Raw genomic sequence first — 19254 nt, 5'->3', positions numbered from 1 at the left:
AACTTGGGACAGCTCTGAAGGGCCATCCCAGCTTCCCTTCGAACTCCCCAGAGGGCTGGTGGAGGGTGCCACAGAGACCACATTGTGGCCCCACCTCTCTGCCCACTCGTGCTTGCTTCACTTGGCTTCCCCTGGTGTGGATCCCAAGGGCACGCCCTTACAGACCTCCTGCCTGCTGACCTCCGTCTAATCAAGGGTGGCTAAGCTGCAGCACGGACGTGTCTGGGCTGCCGTCAATAGGGACAAGTGAAAACGCCGGTGAATTCATCCGGCAGGAGGCAGGAGACCCCTATAATCAGCCCTTGGATACGAGTGCAAGGTGCAGAGCTGCAGGGATGGAGCCCGACAATCCTGCCCTGGAGGGGCTTTCAGTCCAAGGAGCCACAAGGTAGGACAAACTAAGAGAGGCACAGGGAAAGTGCGACACGCCTAGCAGAGCTGCTCGATGCAGGATCCAGAAGTACCAGCACCAGCTGGGAACTGGGTCAAACACAAATGCTAGGGTGTCATCCCAGACCGACTGAGTCAGAAACTCTGGGGCATTTATCAGGCCCCGCCGGGTGATCTCATGCATGCTCAGATCACAGTGGAGGATTCGAGGAGAAGGAAAAGGAGAGGGGAGAGAGGAGGATATAAAACAAGGGGCTGTCCAGAATTCCTTAAGGAAGGGAGAGATGGAGCAGTCACATCTCCTGTCTGGGGACCCTCCCCACACAACCAGCTCCTTCTGGTAACCTCTCCCTCCCACCGCTGTCAGGCTGAGGGCAGTAATGGCTCCTGGTTCCCCACTGTTACTAGCCACGGGGTGCTGCATCCTTCCTTGCAGTCTCCCAGCATCCCTCCCCCCGCCTCAGTCAATAGCTCCTTTGTTAAATTCACCTTAATGTACTCATTTTGGGGGGAACCATCTGTTTCCCATGGGCACCCTGACTGTACACACTGTCTCAAGTCCAGACTCTGCAGAGTGGAGAAGGCTGTCTGTTTACAGTTGTGGATCCTGAAACTCAGAAAGGGTAACCCCCCACCTGAGGTCACCCCGGGAAGCCGGCTGCAGGCAGAAGCTGGTGGCTGTCTGGCTCCAGGCCTCTCATCCTGGGGATGATCTGGGGCGGGGGAGGTGCTGGAGGGGGAATGCAGCATCAAGATCTTCTCAGCCTGAATGAGGGGTTCTGGCAACTGAGGACCCCTCCCCACCTCCGCTGGCTCCCAGCTGTGGGCTGGAACATCTCCCCAGAAGTTAATAACAGCCTGACAGCCCAAGGCCTGGAGAGGGAATTCAGGAGAGGATGGTGGTGGGAGCCTTCCCCAGAAGGTCACTGAGAGCCTTGCAGAAGAGGGCACCGTCTCGCTGTAGGAAGAAAGACACGGCTGCCCATTCCTGCCAGGGGGGCCCACCCCGGGGGACAGACCAGACCTGTGGGCAGGGGTAGAGGGCCAGGCAGCAGCAGAAGGCCTCCGAAATTCAGCTCAACCTTCCCCCTCTCAGGCTCCCAGACATGGGCTAAGACTTGGTCCACTTTGGAGGCCAACAGATTTGAGGGACCTCGGGGTGCTCTGGGGATGGTGGCAGTGGCTCATTACGGCCTGTATGATTTTCTAAGCTCCAGCCCAGGAATCATGCCCTATTTAGGTAGCACAGAGGCAGTGGCTGTGGTTGGTGCGACCTTGGAGCCACACAGACCTACATACACATCCCAGCTGGGCCCCTCGTGTCCTATGTGAGCTCAGTCAAGTCTCACTCCTGCCCGTGCCTCAGTTTCCCCTTCTGTAAAGTGGAACCTATCACCCCGAGGGGCTGTGGTGAGGATTAAATGTGCTGTTATTTGCGAAAGGGCGGGCCAGCTAGCACACAGTAGGGGCTTTATGATGCTAAAGCTCACCGCTCATTATTTTGAGTGTTCACTATGTTCTGGGGACTGACTGTAAGCATGACAACCCTAATGAAGTAGGTTCCCAAATTATCCCCGTTTTACAGATGGGGAAACTGAGGCACAGAGAGATTAGATAATCCACCCAAGGCCATGCAGAGGCAGCAGGAGTCAGACCCAGGACCTTTGTTCTAACCAGTACTTTGTCTCACAGCAGAAGCTGGAGGCCATCTTGAACCAAATGCTTTTGTTATTGCCCAGCTTAAGAGTCAGAAAGAATGTTCCCTGGACCAGCTACTCTGCGTCAGGTGCTGTGTATAGAATCTCTCAGTTAATCCTCACAAGAGCATTATCATCCCCATTGCAAAGATGGATAAAGTGAGGCTCAGAGCGTTTATGCAATGTGCCTGAAGGTCACACAGCCAGGACATGAACCCAGACCTGGGTGGCCTGGATGTGACTCTGCCAACCACATCCTGTGGGGGCCTCTGAGGGGCGGGGGACGTCAAAGGTCTAAGTGGTGAAGCAGCTTTTGTCCGTGTCCAGCATCCATGCTAAGGAGTTCTCCAACATCCGCTTGCATTCCTCCAACGATGGGGAGCTCACTCCTTGTGGAACCAGCTTATTAGCTCTAAGGAAAGGATATCAGGAGGCAGCTGGAGAAGTGAAGAGCCTAGAATGTGGAGTCACTGACCTGAGGTCGAAACCTCAGCCACTCACTATCTGTATGATGCTGGATGAGTTTCCCCATCTGTAAAATGGGGTGGATGATAACAGCACCCCTACATCACTGGGGTAATGTGAGGCTTGAATGAGATCATGGAGACAGGCCTGGGCACATAGTAGGGATTTTACAAATGGTAGCGACTCTTGAGAGCACAGTGACTGTCCAGTTCCCTGCCTGGCCCACCGTGGATGAGCATTAGTTAGGTGAACGGGCAATTGCTAAAGGGCCCTTCAGCTCTAGTCACCTATCCAGTTTCCCATTGGCGGGCTACTCTAGTCAGGGCCAGCTGGCCTCTGGGCTGTGGCCCAGCCCCGCCCCTCCACGTCATGCCTCTGGGCACCTGCCCCCCCCCAACCCCCAGCCCCACCCTGCAACCATTCAGAAACCCGCCCCCCTCCTGCCGTCCCTCCCTCCACCTGCAAATATTTAAACAGCACAAAGGGAGGATTAATCTCTGGAGGGAGTCAGGTAGGGAAGTCCAGGCCAACTGCAAAGCCGGAGGGGGCTCCTGGGGCTCCCTGTCTCCTCCCCTCCTCACACCTGCCACCTGCCCAAACCCAGGGACCTTCGTCCTGCCCACCCTGAACCCTGCCAGGTTCCAAATCAACTCACTCCTTCTCCCTGCCTCCCATACTGTGCTGTGTTCACCCTCTCTGAGCCCCAGAGGGGAATAACATGGCCCAGTGTGCAGGGCTGTCATAGGATTATGGAAAACATCGGCAGAAGAACTCAAACAGGACCCCGCACACAGTTGGCACCACATAAACGGAAGCACTTTAGTGAAGTGAGTAGGAACGTGAACCTGAGCCACAGGTCAAACTTCAGCTCTGTCCTTAGCTGGGTGACCTCAGGCCTCGGTTTCCTCACCTGTGAGATGGGGGCTGCTCTGAGGATTCCATGAACAAAGCACGCACAGTGCTCAGAACAGGGGCGGGGGCGCAGAACCGCCCTGTCTAAACTAGAGCCTCATGCACATCCCTCTCTACCCGCTTCCCCTGCCGCATGTTCCTCCTTAGAACTGATCACGGCCTGACTGTCACTATACATCTGTGTGTTTATCCGTTCAGTGTCCGTCTCTCCCACGCAGACCTTGAGCCCCTAAGACAATGTCCGGGCAAATAGTAGGTGCTCCATATATGCTGGTGGCCCCTCTGATTATATTAATAACACGAATACCAGCAGCTAATGCTTATCCAGCTCCGCTCCGGGCAGTGTCCTAAGCCCTTCTGACACTGGATCTCGTTTGCTATGTGCGGAAGGCTGGGGTCGGCAAATTTGCTCTGTGAAGAGTCAGACAGCAAATATTTCAGCCTTTGGGGTGGGGCTGCCAGATAAAATACAGGCCACCCAGTGAAATCTAAATTCCAAGTAAATAAGGAATACTTTTTTTTTGGTATCAGTATGTTTTAAATATTGCACGGCGCGTACTTATACTAAAAAATTACTTGTTGCTTCTCTGAAATTCAAATTTAACCGAGCATTCTGAATTTTTATTTGCTAAATCTGGCCAGCCTGTTTTCAGGCCACATACAGTCTACGTTGCAGAGTCTCTGTTGTTTTTATAACCCTTTAAGGATGACAAAAGCATTCTGAGCTCAAGGGTGTACACAAGCGGGCGGAATTTGGCCCACAGGGTCCCCTGGTTTAAAGCACCCAGCACTGCGCCCGTGGCACACAGTGGACACAAATAAACTTCCCCCAAGCTGCCACCCGCTCCTCAGTCCTGACTCAGACTGACCACCCACCTGGGCTCCCAGGTGGCAGGTGCCTGGTCTGCAGGTGGGTGAGAGAGGCTGGGCCAGCAGCAGCGTAGGGGACGGAGGCCCCCAGGCACCCTGCACTTACATCTGTAAGAAACTGGCAGTGGGGGCGGTTAAATTAGGACGCCTGGAGGGCCTTCTGGGCGGCTTTAAAAATAACTCTCAGCACGTGGGGAAAGTGGGGAGAAGGGGGGGGTGACTCAAAGGCCCCTCGACAACCACTGGGGCGGGGGGGAGAGAACAGGCTGTGCCACTCTGCAGGTACCCCGGATGCTGAGAACCCTGCCTTGGACCACTGACCCTCGGACACAGGTCCCCAGAGGCGGCGCCACGGGCTCACCTCCGTGCCTTTGCTCATGCGGTGCCTTCTGCCAGGTGCCCCTCCGTGCATGCTCCAGCTGGCTAACTGCAAGTCAGGCATCAGCCCAGGTGTCGCCTCCTTCTGGGAGCCTTGCTGGACTCGCCATCCACCCAAGCGGGGCAAGTGTGCTTCTTCTATGTTTCCTTAACACCTGCCTTCCCAGCACTTAGCACATGAACCAAAACTCTCGCTCATTCACTCAACATCTATCAGGTGACTGCTATGTGTCTGGCACCAGGTGGCAGGCAGATAGAGTCCCTGTCCTCATGGAGGTCATAGTCCAGCGAGATGGAAAGACACTAACGAAATCACACAAAGGGGTAAATTGTGACAAAGTGAGACCAGTTCTCTGCAGCGAAAGAACTTGGTTGTACGAGAACTAAGAAAGAAACCGGACCTGATGGGGTAGGTCGGGAGGTCAGGGAGGGCTTCCTGGAGGAGGAGATGCTCACAATCTGAAGCACAGGTGGAAAAGAACTCTCTGGGCCTCAGATTCTCCAAGTCTAAAGCAGAGGGAAAAAACTCCTCTCCTGCGACTGCCCCCCCGCCCCCCCAGAGCTGCCTTGGAGCTCCAAGGGAGGAACAGATGTAAAGACAATGTGGCAGAGAAAAGCTCTACACAGAAATAGCTGGCGGCCTTTTATTTTTTAATTTGTTATGAGTGAGGCACACAGGAGGTGAGAGCTGGGAGGGGCTGGAACAGGGCTGATGGGGGTGGGGGGGAGGTACTGGGATATTTTTGATATGCTCCAAAATGCAGCCACAAACAGACATGGGGGGGATGGTGCCACCCTGCGAGCTGTGACTGTTTCATGGTGTGGCCCTACCTTCCTTTTCTGCTGAATCCCGTCCCTTCCCCTTCCCATACCCCAAGCTCTGGTCACATGGGTCATCCCTTCTGGGTGACCACATGAGTCCCACCCCCTGGCCTCCGCGCAGTCTCCTGCACTTGACACCCCCACCCATTCTGACCTCCATCTCCAGCCCTGGAAAAACCACCCATCCTCCAGGACCAGGGGAGGTGCCCTTCCCACTCCCTCCTGAGAACCCCACAAAGTTAACGTGATCCCCCTCTTCCCAGCTCCTAGAGTAATGCCCACTACACGGCTATGAGCACTGGCGTCTGGAGTCTAACTGCCAGAATTCAAACCCCGGCTCTTGCACCTATCATCTTAGGCACATCATGTCCCTTCTCTGAGCCTCAGCATTCCTATCAGTAAAATGGGTGGTAACAGTATTTGCCTCACAGGCATAAGAGAATACATCAGAAGCATTTAACACAATAGCAGCCACACAGGGAGTGCTGTATACATTCGTTTTATGTAACAACAACGAGCATTTACTGATAAAGCGTTCACTGTGTCCCTGGCACTGTACTTAGGGGCATTATTTCACCTAATCCTCAGGGTAGTTAGGTGTGATGGGTACAATTACCAAGTCCATTTTACAGACGAGGAAACTGAGTCTCAGTGAGGTTAAGTGACTCGCCCAAGGGCACATGGGTTGTAAACAGCAGGGCATGTGGGCTGGCCCCGTGGCATAGTGGTTAAGTGCACACGCTCTGCTGCGGCAGCCCGGGGTTCGGATCCCGGGCGCGCACCAATGCACCGCTTGTCAGGCCATGCTCTGGCGGCGTCCCATATAAAGTGGAGGAAGATGGGCACGGATGTCAGCCCAGGGCCAGTCTTCCTCAGGAAAAAGAGAAGGATTGGCTTTGGATATTAGCTCAGGGCTAATCTTCCTCACATACACACACAAAAAACAGCAGGGCATGGGCTCAAACCCATGATGTCTGCCCTGCACCAAGCCTGGCACACAGTAGGTTCATTCATTCATTCAACAGACACCTCCGGGTGCTCCCCACAAGCCGAGTGGGCGCATTACATAACATGAGCCCAAAGATTCACAACCACCGCGCAATACAGGAATCATTGCTATTATTCCCATTTTCCCAACGAGGCGGCTGACCTGGGAGGGGCAAAGGCCCGTGAAGACGCTGGGATTTAAATCACTGTCTCCCTTGTGGGAGTCTCAGGTGGCGGTGGGGACCCCAGCAGCCAGGTGGCCTGGGAGTACCTGCTCCCTCGGGCCAGTGCAGTCGAGTGTCACAGTCACAGCCAGCTCCCTGCCCTGGAGCCAGGGTCCAGCAGCACCTGCCAGCTCCAGCTCTGCCCCAGCCATCATCTTTCATCGGTCACCTCTTCCAGCAGGCCGAGGGCCGCCTAGCCCCCTCTCTCTGCCACACGTCGGTTCCCGAAGGAGAATCGTGGTAACGAAAAGAAACGTTCGACCTGAAATGCTTATTACTAAGTGAAATGGCTACATACTGAAAAGGCTACATACTGTACGACTCCAATTGTATGACATTCTGGAAAAGGCAAAACTATGGAGACCGTAAAAACATCAGTGGTTGCCAGGGGTTGGGGGGGAAGGAGGGATGAGTAGGCGGAGCACAGAGGGTGTTTAGGGCAGTGAAAGTATTCTGTATGATACTATAGTGATGGATATACGTCATTCATTACGCATTTATCAAAACCTACAGAACGTACAACACCCAGAGCGAACTCGAACATAAACTGCGGACTCTGCGTGACGACGATGTGTTAACGAGGGTTCATCGATTGTAACAAATGTCCCCCCTGGTGCAGGGTTCTGATAATGGGGGAGACTATGCACATGTGGGGGCAGGGGGTGTATGGAAAACCTTTGTACTTTCTGCTCAATTTTTACTGTGAACCTAAAACTCCCCTAAAGAATAAAGTCTCTTGGGCCGGCCCCGTGGCTTAGCGGTTAAGTGCACGTGCTCCGCTACTGGCGGCCCGGGTTCGGATCCCGGGCGCGCACCGACGCACCGCTTGTCCGGCCATGCTGAGGCCGCGTCCCACATACAGCAACTAGAAGGATGTGCAACTATGACATACAACTATCTACTGGGGCTTTGGGGGACAAAAAGGAGGAGGATTGGCAATAGATGTTAGCTCAGAGCCGGTCTTCCTCAGCAAAAAGAGGAGGATTGGCACGGATGTTAGCTCAGGGCTGATCTTCCTCACAAAAGAAAAAAAAAAGAATAAAGTCTCTTAAAAAAAAGAAAGAAAGACATGTCCTTTCCTCACGCTGCCACTAATGGAGGATGTCGGCAGGGATCTTGACCTTCCGACCAAACAGGCTAAGGGCCTCCTCGAAGATTAGCTCCTTCATACCCTCAGCCCGTCTGGCCTGCAATGGGCTTTGGGGCCTCCACCGAGGAGTCTGAAGGTGTTTGGCACACAGGAGGAGCTCAGCAAACAATGGTGAGTGGATCAAAGCTTCCTCTTCCGGACTCTCTCTGTCACACGCAGTTCCAGGACAGACTCGCCCCACCCTCCCGCCCTCACACTTGCATCCTGCCCTCTGCATCCACGCAGCGAGATGAGGAAAGCAAAGCCACAGCAGTGTCCTTCTGCAGTCCCATCTGTGAGACGGGAGGCAGTGGGGAGGAGAGGGGACATCCATGATAGAGCAGTGGCAGGTGGATCTTCAGGGTGTTGGAGAAATCCTCCCACCAGCCCCTCCCTCTTAGCCTGCCCTACACGTGGCTGTTCCGCTTGCAGGAGCAGCAAATGCTTCTGACTGGGCTCTGCTAGCCCGGCCCCAGAGCCCCAGTTAATCGTTTACTGGCATGCTGTTAAGAGACGCCAGCATTGTTCCCTAACAGTACGAGGACAGCTGGCCTGCCATGACCTGGAAGGAGGGGTCTTGTGGGGCTGAGAATGGGGTTCCCCCAAACAGGCCTCCCATCGCCGCCCTGCACAGGTGCCTCAGACACCCCTTGACAGGGAGGTTCCCCCAGTGCCTGACTCTGGAGCATTCACCTGGGGCATGTTGGCAAACAGGTCCCTCCTGCCAGCACTCCCACGCACAGCCACTGATGGAGGCGACGGAGCCGTGGTGAAAATCCTCCAGCCGCCCTCCTTCCCAGAGAAAACAGCCTGCGTGTTTCTCACTCCCAGCCCACACCCTGGAGACCGGCCATCTTTCTCCCGGGGGCTCTGCCCACTGAGTGTGGCGGCTCCCCTGGCAACACGCCCCACTTCCAGACCCTCGGGCCTCCTGGACGAGGGAGGGGCACACAGACTCCAGGGTGTGCCTCCATTCTCTGGAAGGCTGCCCAAACTTTGGGGGTCTGGCAGCTGCGGGAAAGTAAGAAATGGAATTCCCAGATGGTTGCTTCAAATATATACGGGGTGAACCAGAGAATGGACTAACCATCTGAGCAACCTTGGGAGGAAAAGCAGTCAAATATCATGTCCAAGGGCCAGGTTAGAATCCTGCCTCCACTCATCACCAGCTGTGTGACCTTGGGCAAGTCACCCCACTTCTCTGAGCTTTAATGTACTCATCTGTAAAATGGGATAATAAATAGGACCCACCCCTCTGAGGGCTTTTTCTTAAAGGTTAAATATGTTAATGCATGTAAAGCACTTAGCACAATGTCTAGAACATGATAGAACTTTCTGGAAATGCTCTATCCCTGTGCTGTCCAATACGGTATGGTACTACTAGCCACGTGTGGCTATTGAGGCACTGTATTTTTAATTTAATTTAATCCTACCTCATTTAAATGTAAATAGGCACACGTGACTAGTGGCTCACATACTAGACGTACAGGTCTGGAACACAGTAGGTGCCCAATAAATGCTGATTATGATTGTTACTAGGGGTTGTTATTATTATTAGAGGGCTCACCGGGTTAGAAATTAAGAGGCAGCATTTCATTTCCGAGCCCACCCAGGCTGGGAAACTGTATTGTATTCATCTTTGTATCCCAGCATCCGGTGGTTCTAAACCATATTTGGGTATCTGGGTTGTAGACTCCTTAGGCGTACCGATGATACCTGAGGATATTCTTTCCATACAGCAAGAACAAAGTCTGTACAATTTCAGGGTTTGCACACGCCCTGAGTAGAAACCCCTGATCAGGCACACACGCGGCACACAGTAGGTCCCCAGGCAGCACTTGGGATCACAGCCAGGCACAGAGCACAGGGTGGACACTTCCACTCTTAGGGGCTGAGCTCCAAATGCAGGCCCCCATCCCCTTGTCTGCGGCTTGTCTGCCTGGTTTCCACGCCCCTGTCTGGTCATTTCACCTCGGCTCTCCTCTAGGTCCTCCTCCCTTACTCTCACAGAGCAGACTCCATACTTTGCCCCTCCAGGACTGACCAACCAGAGCACTCCGCCCCACAGTGATTGGTGCAAAAGGAGGATGTGACTCAGGCTGGTCCAATGAGACCTAATCCTCAGGCTTTTGCTAGAACCATGGGGAAAGGGAGGCTCTCTTTCTGTGGTGATGCCAAGCTGGCAGACTGTGGCCTGAGAGCAGCTGGGCACCACTCTACCTCCCCACAGAGAGAGGGAGAGCATAAAGCCAACACAGAGAAAGGCAGCACAGAAAGATGCAGAGAGACAGGGTCCTGATGACATCATTGGAACCCCTGGATATAGCTGTACCTGAAGCTGGACTCACTCCAAACTTCCCAAACCCTTGAACCAATAAATCCATTTTTTAGCCTCTCTTTCCCTTTTGGCTTTATGTTTATATATTTATTGTTCTAGCTAGGTTTTTTTTTTTTTTTGTGAGGAAGATCAGCCCTGAGCTAACATCCATGCCAATCTTCCTCTTTTTGCTGAGGAAGACTGGCCCTGAGCTAACCCATCTTCCTCCACTTTATGCGGGACACCACCACAGCATGGCCAGAGAAGCGGTGCGTTGGTGCGCGCCCGGGATCCGAACCCGGGCCGCCAGCAGCGGAGCGTGCACACTTAACCGCTATGCCAGGGGCCCGCCCTCTAGCTAGTTTTATTAGCAAGTTATTATCCAACTCGAAATGGACGGAGCTGGCTAAAATACCCCACTCTGCTGTTTCTCAGCTGTGTGACCTTGGTCCAGTTTCTTAATCTCTCTGAGCTTCAATTTCTTCATCAGTAAAGAGGAGTTGCTATTTGTACCTACTCTATAGGACGATTGTTTTGTGGATAAACGAGATAAAGTAAAGCCTGTAGAACAGTGTCTGATAAATAGTAGTTGCTATAATTCAAACTTACTAATTAAACATAATTTACTAAATCGTAACAATTAAAGTAGAATTCATTCAATGCCCCAAGTATCACCAAGTCTCTTAAACTCTTGGGGCTGCAGTTATATGATTTTTAAATGGGGCCTCGCTGCAAAAGCACCTGTTACTGTCATTTATAAACACCCACAATCTGAGTTCCTTCAAAATTTTGCATAGAAAAAGCACAAAAATGTATTCATCTCCCGTCTCCTTGTACTACTAAAGGAAAGAAAAATACCCTGCCTCCCACTGGAGCTCAGCGCACTTACCCGCCTCACCCAGGGGCTCATAGTGGCTAAGGGGCAGGGCCAGCAGGCTGGAGAAGGTTTCTGACCTCCTCAGGCTGAGGGATTACCTTCATGCGGCCAATGAGCAACCAGACGCAGAGGGAAGAGACAGCTGCCCACCACAGGATGGCAAAGCAGCCACTCATGATCAGCCTTCCCGACTCCCTCTCCAGGGCCCTTCCCTTTGGACCCCAAGAAATAGCTCAGAACCACAGGTGGGCCCTTGGTTTTGGCTCCAGAGTAACACAGAGCAGGGCGCTGAGGTCCGCCCCCCGAGCTGTGACAATGACAATCTCCGTGACCTTACACAAGTTACTTGCCATCTCTGTGCCTCAATTTCCTCCTCTATAAGGGAGAGTGTTTCATCCACTTCACCGAGATAATTAAATGAAGTCAAAATGATCTGTAAATGCTGTTTTACAAAAAAGTTTTATCCCATTAGAATTGACTAAGCCCTTGTTTTCCTTGAGTGGAGTGAAGGCTCCCAAAAGTCTTATTGGCTCCTGAGTTTTAATAAGTCTTAATCGGGCTTGGCAAATTCAGAGAAGAGACAACACGGGGGAGACCTGGCTCCCGGAAAGCGAGGCTGGCCAAGTTAGATGACTCGGTTCTCAGAAACCTGGAGGTGTCCAATCTCCTCTACTTAGAAAGCAGGAAGATGAGGCAGGGAGGAGGGACCTGCTAGGAGGCCACAGATTGTTAGGGGCAGAGTTGGGACAAGGACTCGGGTGCCCTCACATCCCATCCTGGGGTCTGCAGCCCCAGGCAGGCCCACTGTGGTGACATCAATGCCCTTTCCCCTCTGTCAACCAGCAACAAATGCCACCACCATCACCCGGAACCCCTCGTGAGGTTACTACAGGGGAGACCCAACCAGGACTGCACGGGAGACACAACTATTCAGGAGCGCCAGGGCCCCTCCTGCCACCCTTGTCACGTGGAACCAGGGCACAGAAGCCCAAGCCCATCACTATCAGAAGCTTCCAGAAACCACATTGCCAGAGACCTGAAAAAAGCATCAAAATGCATATGGCTGCACCATTCATGAGAACTTCTGCCAAATTAAGTCCGAAAACACAACACACATGAACTGATTTGAGTCCACCCTGCAAGTATCAGAGACCCCCAAAATATCCCAGCCAGCATTCCCGCATTCAATCCATCGGCAAGCATCTTTGGAACCCCTACTTGGCCCAGCGGGGGAGGCTGGGAGCGTGGGGGCTGTGATTTCCAGCCCAAGAATCAAAAGCTCAGCGAAGAACAAGACAGAAGTTTCCTCTCTTGCCTAATGACTTTCCGCACCCCCCCTCCATTTGTCCCCTACACTTTATCGCTCACCCTGCAGCCTGAGCAGCCCACAAGAAGACCCTGCGTGGTCGGCCTCCTGTTCCTTCTCTGACCTCATCTCCCCCCCAGTCTTGCTCACTCCACTCCAGCCTCACTGGTTCCTCACTATTCACTGTTCCTGACTCAGGGCCTTTGCATACGCTGTCTCCTCTGTCCAGAACACCCTTCCAGCAGATGTCTTCACGGCTCCCTCCTTTCCTTCAGGTCTCTGCTCAAATGTCACCCCACCAGAGGGGCCACCCCTGACCACCTCCTCTGGAGAGCCCTTCCCACCACTCTTCACCCCCTTTCCAGCTTTATTTTCCCCATAGCACTTGTTACATCTAATAAATAATTGTTTATCTATCTGTCCCCGCCCCCCCAACTGTACGCTTCATGAGACATGTGAGCAGGGTTGTTGTTTTGCTCACTTCTCAATCCCCAGTTCCTGGAACAGTGCCTGTGTGATACTGTGAATTATAATAAATATATATTTGGTCTTCATCACAGTTTCTAGCACAGAGCTTCTAAAACCCTTGGGATTTCCTAAGTGGTGAGAGATATGAAAACGTGCCTTTTATTATGTTAATGAGGTGACTTTCGGACCCCACTTAAGGATGGGGGCTGGTTGCCAGGAGAACCAACCATGTGATTAGAGGGTTGAAATTTTCAGTCCCCCCCACCTCCGTGGACGGAAAAAGGGGCTGGAGGTAGAATCAATCCATCGCCAATGGCCGACGACTTAATCAGTTGTGCCTATGTAGCGAAGCCTCCATAAAAACCCAAAAGGAAAGGGTTTGGAGAGCTTCCGGGTTGGTGTACACATGGAGATGTGGGGAGAGTGGCATGCTTGGAGAGGGCATGGAAGCTTCGTGCCCTTTCCCCATACCCTGCCCTATGCATCTCTTCCATCTGGCTGTTCCTGAGTTACATCCTTTCATAATAAACTGGTGCTCTAGAAAGCACAATGTTTCTCTGAGTTCTGTGAGCTGCTCTAACAAACTAATCGAACCCAAGGAGGAGGTTGTGGGAACCTTCGATCTATAGCTGGTCAGTCGGAAGCCCAGGTGACACCCTCGATTTGAGATTGGCATGTGACTGGGGAGAGCTGGGCAGTCTTGTTGGACTGAGCCCTTAACCTGTGGGATCTGACGCTGTCTCCAGGTGGACAGTGTCAGAACTGAGTTGAATTGTAGGACACCCAGCTGGTGCCGGAGCATTGCTGGTTGGTGTGGGAAACACCTGCCCCCACCCAGGGTGGAGTTGGGTGCACAGAACCCTTAGACTGGCATATAGTAGACGCTTCATAAATATTTGTGGAAAGAAAGAAGGATTGGAGGAAGGGAGAGAGGGGAGGAGGAAGGAAGGAGGGAAAGAGGGGAAGTTTTCTTCTAAGAACTGGCAGAAAGGGTCCATCCTGGACCCTGCTATCAGCTGATACTTCCCGAAGTTCAACTCTAGGCAAGACCCTCCCTTGCTCTTAAATCTTCTATAGCTCCCCACTATCCGATGCAGCAAGTCCAAACGCCGCAGCCCGGCACTCACAACCCGGCACACGCTGGGACTCATGGAGCCTTCCTGCCTCATTGCCTTCCCCCACACACACCTGACCCCAAGCCGTGTTTCCAGGGCCTGTGCTGAAGCTCATAGCTCCCTACCTCTGCCCTCTGGGAGCCAGGTTCCCAAGGCCACCCTTCAAATCCTGACAAAGCGGGCTCTGAATCCTGGCTTCTCCACTGGCTGTGTGACCCTAAATGGAGCTATTTAATGTCTCTGCACCTCTGGTTCCACCTCTTAGGGCTGTTGTGAAGAGTGGCACAGTCCCCTGTGTCCCCCGTCCCCATCCCCGTCCCCCCTCACCCCGCACAGAGGTCACAGAGGTTTCTCACCCTCAACAGGACTGCCGTTCTGAGCTGCTGGGGTGGCAGGGGTGGGGGGCAGTCCTGTGCATTGCAGGCAGGTGAGCAGCATCCCTGGCCTCTTCCCACCAGATGCCAGTGGCAGCCCCAGTTGCGACAACCAAATATGTCTCCTGCCACACGTCCCCTGGGGTAGGGCTGCCAGATGTAGCCATACATACTTAACACTAAAAAAAGATTCATTGTTTATCTGAAATTCGGATTTGACTGTGTGACCTGTATGTTATCTGGTCACCCCACCTGGGGGGCAAAATTGGCCCCCCTCCTTCATTAAGAACCACTGGGTTAGAGTCAAACCACCACGGGGTCCCAGGAGTAACATCAGCGTTTCCCTCTCCTTCCTCCGAACTTCTCAGCATGTGCCGCCCTCCCCCCCCCATCGCCCCCCACCCAGGGGCTCAGAGGCTCAGCTCCGCCAACAGGCCCAGCTCAGCCTCAGTGATGACGGCTCCCCGTGACAGCCCTGACATCAGCTCCAGTTTTCGGAGCTAAACGTAGCTTCCTCGCCACACCTGCCGCATCCCCCTGCCTCCTTCCTGGGGTCTCTCCTCCCGCCCACAAGCCCCTGCCTTCTTCCCTCCAATTAAGAGGCCTCCCAGACCCAGCCCAGAGGCAGGAAAACAAGGCAGTTAGTCACTTTGCTTCCGTTATCAACTCCTGTCACGTGGCCGCCTCCCTTAATGGCAGTCGTCATGGCAACGGGAAGCCAGTCCCCGCTCGCTCTGGGAACCAAAACAAAATTAAGGGGTGGTGGCGGGGAGGGAAAGGAAGAGGGCGGGGGTGAAGCGAGCCAGGAAGGAGTCAGGATCCGAGCTGGCTGGGTTTAACTGGAGGACATCATGCTGAGCGCACCGTGTCTCCAACGTCCCCTTGGTGGCACTGGGGAAGACAGAAAAAATGATTTGCCTGCCCTGGAGAAGCTCAGGCTACCACAGTGGGTGTTGTCACACGGTTTCTCCCGACGGGGGTAATTTTCACCCCCTATGAATAAACTGAAACCCAGACACTTGTGAAGGTAAAGACAGATGCTTGTCAGCGAGTGCGCAATTTACAAGCAATCCACTGCAGTGCCACACTCCTCTTTCCACATTCTTCACTCCTCCCCACTCCTTTCCCCTGGCTCTTACGATAGGACCGTGTGATCTGTCCCCTCTGCATCCAGCACCCTTCTTTCTCTCCGCACTCCAGCCACTTCCAAATCCTCCCATTCCTCAAGTTCATGGTGCTCCCCCCAGCCACCAAGTCTTTGCATATGCGGTTCCCTCTGCCAGGAATGGTTTTCCTCTGTCTCTTACCACCTCATACCTTCACCTGAAAGGCCTACTCATCCTTCACATATCTTCTTGAACATCACTTCCTCCAGGAAGCCTTCCTGGGCCACCTGCATGCCGTTACTTCTTCCCGTTACGTGTTCTTGTGATGCCAAGTGCCTCTCCCTCAGAGCTCGGTGCACAGCCTGTAATTATCCTTTTAATTAAGCTCGGGATGGCTGTCAGGCTCTGTCTACTGTTCTGGAAAGTAAGCCCCCAGAGAACAGGGCCTATCTTGTTCGCTGCTGTATCCACAGAGGCCAGCCCAGTGTCTGGCACACAGACGCCCCTCAGTAAATAAACGCACGGGGATTTGAACCCAGCTCTGGCTGAGCCCAAAGCTCCTTCCTGATCCGCTTCGTGGTGCCAGGTCACACCGGCTCCCCCAGCCCCACAGTCTCTGCCGGCCTTTGTGGCTTCATCGGCTCAGGCAAAGCTTGCAGACCTGCCTGGCTTATCTACAGAAACTGACTCTCAGGCCACCCCTTCCAGAAAGGACGGGAGGCACCCCCGGGCGAGGCTGTGACAGGCAGGGATGTAGTTCCTCTGAACCCAGAAGGTGGGGAGAAAGAAGACCTGAGGCCTCCCAGATTTCTAGGCAAAGAGTTTCCCTTCACCACTCCACTGCAGACTGGCTCTCTGATATTGGGAGAGATGCTCCCCAAAGAGGTGGGCAGAGGAAGAGCGGAGAGAGGAGGTCTGCTCTGGGGGACACGGACTTGTCGCCATCCCCTTAGGGGCAGCCATGCTAAACAGGAGGCTCACAGACAGAAGACTTGAACCTGTTCCCCTTCACTGTGCCCTCACTTACACTCCCCGGGCCGGTTTTCTCATCTATACAATGGAAATTATACGACCCACACAAGCCAAGATTGTGCGCTATGTAGACGTGGATAGGCATGTAAAAGCCTGGTTCTGAAGTCAGACAGACCCGGGGGTAAGTCCCTGGTTCCGCGCCTTCTTGGCTGCGTGCTCTTGAGCAACTCACTCCTCCCCTCCGAACCTCAGTTTCCTTGTCTGAAAATGGGTACAACCTCACTCACCTCATAAAGTTACTGCACACACAGGGTAGGGCACAGAGTACCCCCCAGTAAATGGAAGCTCTGATTACTAAAATGATGTGCCCCAAGAAATGGAGAATTGAGAAATAGCCACCAACGTGTGACTGTATGTCCTGCCTTCTGATTGCAGATCCAGGGTCAATGGGCACTTGAGGCCCCCCGCCTCCCTCAGGCACCAAGCAGGATGCCAAGAGGTCCCTCTCATCAAGAGATGGCCTCGGCTCATTCCAAGTCCCAAACTCCGCTGCTCCCAGGAGAGGGGACGCAGGCCCAGACCACTGGCCACCAGGGGCAAAGTGTCCCCCACGGCCTGGCCAATAACCCAAACCAGACTGACATGAATGGGACCTCCAAGGACACTGAACCAATGCTTCCTTCTCCAGATGTGGAAACTGTGTCCTTGAGAGGGGAAGGGACTTGTCCAGGGCACCAAGGGACCCAGAACCCTGCCCAGAGGTGGGAAGCACTGCCCTCCCCAGACACCTTGGTCACACACTCTTCTGCCTGAAGCCCCCCTCCCAATTGAATGGGCCAACCATGTCCTTAAAAACACAGCCATTTCAGGTGAAAACATCTGGGGAGCACGTATTACACCTGGGCTCAGTTAAACAATGAATAAAGAGACTGCAGGTTTTTAACCTGAAGGCTTTTGGGGGAATCTCCCCCAGAACAGTCATCAGAATGTTGTGCGTCTGTAGGTTTTGTTGGAAAAAGGGTCTAGACAGAGCTTTCTTCAGATCCCCGCAGGGGTCTCTTCCCAAGGCTGAGCTAAAAAGTTCTGGGCCTTTCTGTATCCTGTATGTCTCCTTATTCAGAAATGCTAGAATGTGCAAGCAGTCCTGGAGCTGTTTCTTTAAACAACGTGGGACACACAGAGACATACACACAGACACACACCCACGATCCCAGAGGAGGAAGAGGCAGCAACAGGCTGCCCTTGGTGGCTGCCTGCCATCATGCAGGGAGGGGCTTCTCGTGTGCTAACACCCCCAACACACACAGAGGCACGGGAATCAAGCCAGCCTCCAAGGTCTGCAGCCATGTGAGGTCTCGGGCTGAGGACTCAAGATACAGAGGTGACGCAGGCTCGGCAGCAATGGGGTCCGGGGTTGAGGGATGTGGGGTAACGTGAGGAGGGCAATGCACACACACACAGTCACAGCCTCACTCATTTATGCACATTCCTGCATCACACAGATACACATCATCCTCACAAAAACAGGTGAACACACAGACACATGTACACACAATACACAGAGATACACAGATATCTCCAGACAGAAGCACAGACAATGTCAGATACACACGCTCACAGCCACATGTCCTCACCCACACAGGCGTGTGCACGCTCGTACACACACTCGCACACGTACAGTCCAGGCATCTAAATGCTTCCCCCAGCCCCCATGAATATAGATGCTCCCCCTCTGTGGGAAGTCATAGGCAATGAACTCTAAAGCTAGACTGGGCTCCCGGCTGCCCCTGGGGAGAGTGAAGGGGCAGAGGGGCAGCTGGACCCTGTCTGATTCTCACCCTCCTGCGTGAGTGGGGTGGGGGTGGGGGGTGAAGGGACCCTGCTTGCCAGGAGAGCGTGGGCACATGCCCGCAAATGGAGTAACCCGCTGACCAGGGACTCTCTGGGAGGGAGTCTCCTGGCTCCTGGGGGGCGTCCAAGGACTGAGAATTTGGGGGTGGGGTAGGGGGATGGGGGGAGACTTGATTTTCCCAAAGTGAATCTTCTCCCTTTTCTGAACTCTGGTCCTCCTTCTGCAGCCTTCCCCCCAACACGCCTGTCTGCCCCCCAGGTGCCTGTCTCCCCTTAGTGAGACCCACCCACCCGCTCCTCCACAGGAGGGAGTCCTACCCAGACACGGCCAGGTGTGCCGCACACCTGGAGGGGCCGCAGCTGCACGTGCCCCGGCACACAGCACAAAAACATCCAGAGCCCCCCGTACCTGAGGCCCCCACCCCCAAACTCATCCGCCTCCAGCCCTGCGGGAGGTAAATGCCCACCCCGGTGAGCCCCACCCCCGAGGCGGCCGCCCCCGCCGCCAGGGGCCGCCCCTCCTCGGGAGACCTCTCCCCCTGCCCCGGGGGTCGCGCCCCCGCCGCCGCCCCGGCACCCACCTCCTTCTTGACGGTGCGCAGCAGCCTCTGCCGGGTCTCCGCCTCTGAGGACAAGACGGGAGGGCGGCCGGTCAGCGGGGGCTGGGGCCGGGGCCCGGGGCTGCCCTCCCGCCTCCCCGCCCCGCCCCGCGCCCGCGCGCGCTCACCCGCGAGCCCCGCAGCCATGGCCGGGCCGTGCGATCCGCGCCCCGGGCGGCGGCTCCGCTCGCCGGCTCCGCAGCTGCGGCCGCGGGGCGGGGCCGAGCGCCGAGTGACGTCAGGGCCCGCCGCGCGGGGCCCCGCCCTCCGGACGGCCGCCGCGGGGCCCCGGGGACCGCGCGAGCATCCTCCCGCCGGACGCGCGCCCTCCATCCCGCCCGGGCCTCCCGGGGAACCCCCACCTCCACGCCCAGCGCCCCACGTCCCGCCCTTAT

General features: G+C 54.6%; 1 protein-coding gene across 3 annotated transcripts in view; it reads right to left on the bottom strand.

The window, feature by feature from the left end:
• The window catches only part of SGSM1 (small G protein signaling modulator 1), a 91422-nt gene extending 72537 nt beyond the window's left edge, over positions 1-18885 (bottom strand). For all 3 annotated transcript variants that reach the window (XR_009216852.1, XR_009216853.1, XM_058531660.1), the window contains exon 1: positions 18842-18885. The gene's annotated coding sequence lies outside the window, so the exon portion shown is untranslated. The remainder of the gene's footprint in view (positions 1-18841) is intronic.
• Positions 18886-19254: the final 369 nt, after the last annotated feature.

Source organism: Diceros bicornis, chromosome 35, assembly GCF_020826845.1.
Source record: "Diceros bicornis minor isolate mBicDic1 chromosome 35, mDicBic1.mat.cur, whole genome shotgun sequence".
Classification (NCBI taxonomy): domain Eukaryota; kingdom Metazoa; phylum Chordata; class Mammalia; order Perissodactyla; family Rhinocerotidae; genus Diceros; species Diceros bicornis.
The sequence above is the reverse complement of the archived record's forward strand: the minus strand, read 5'-3'. Positions and strand labels throughout refer to the sequence as shown.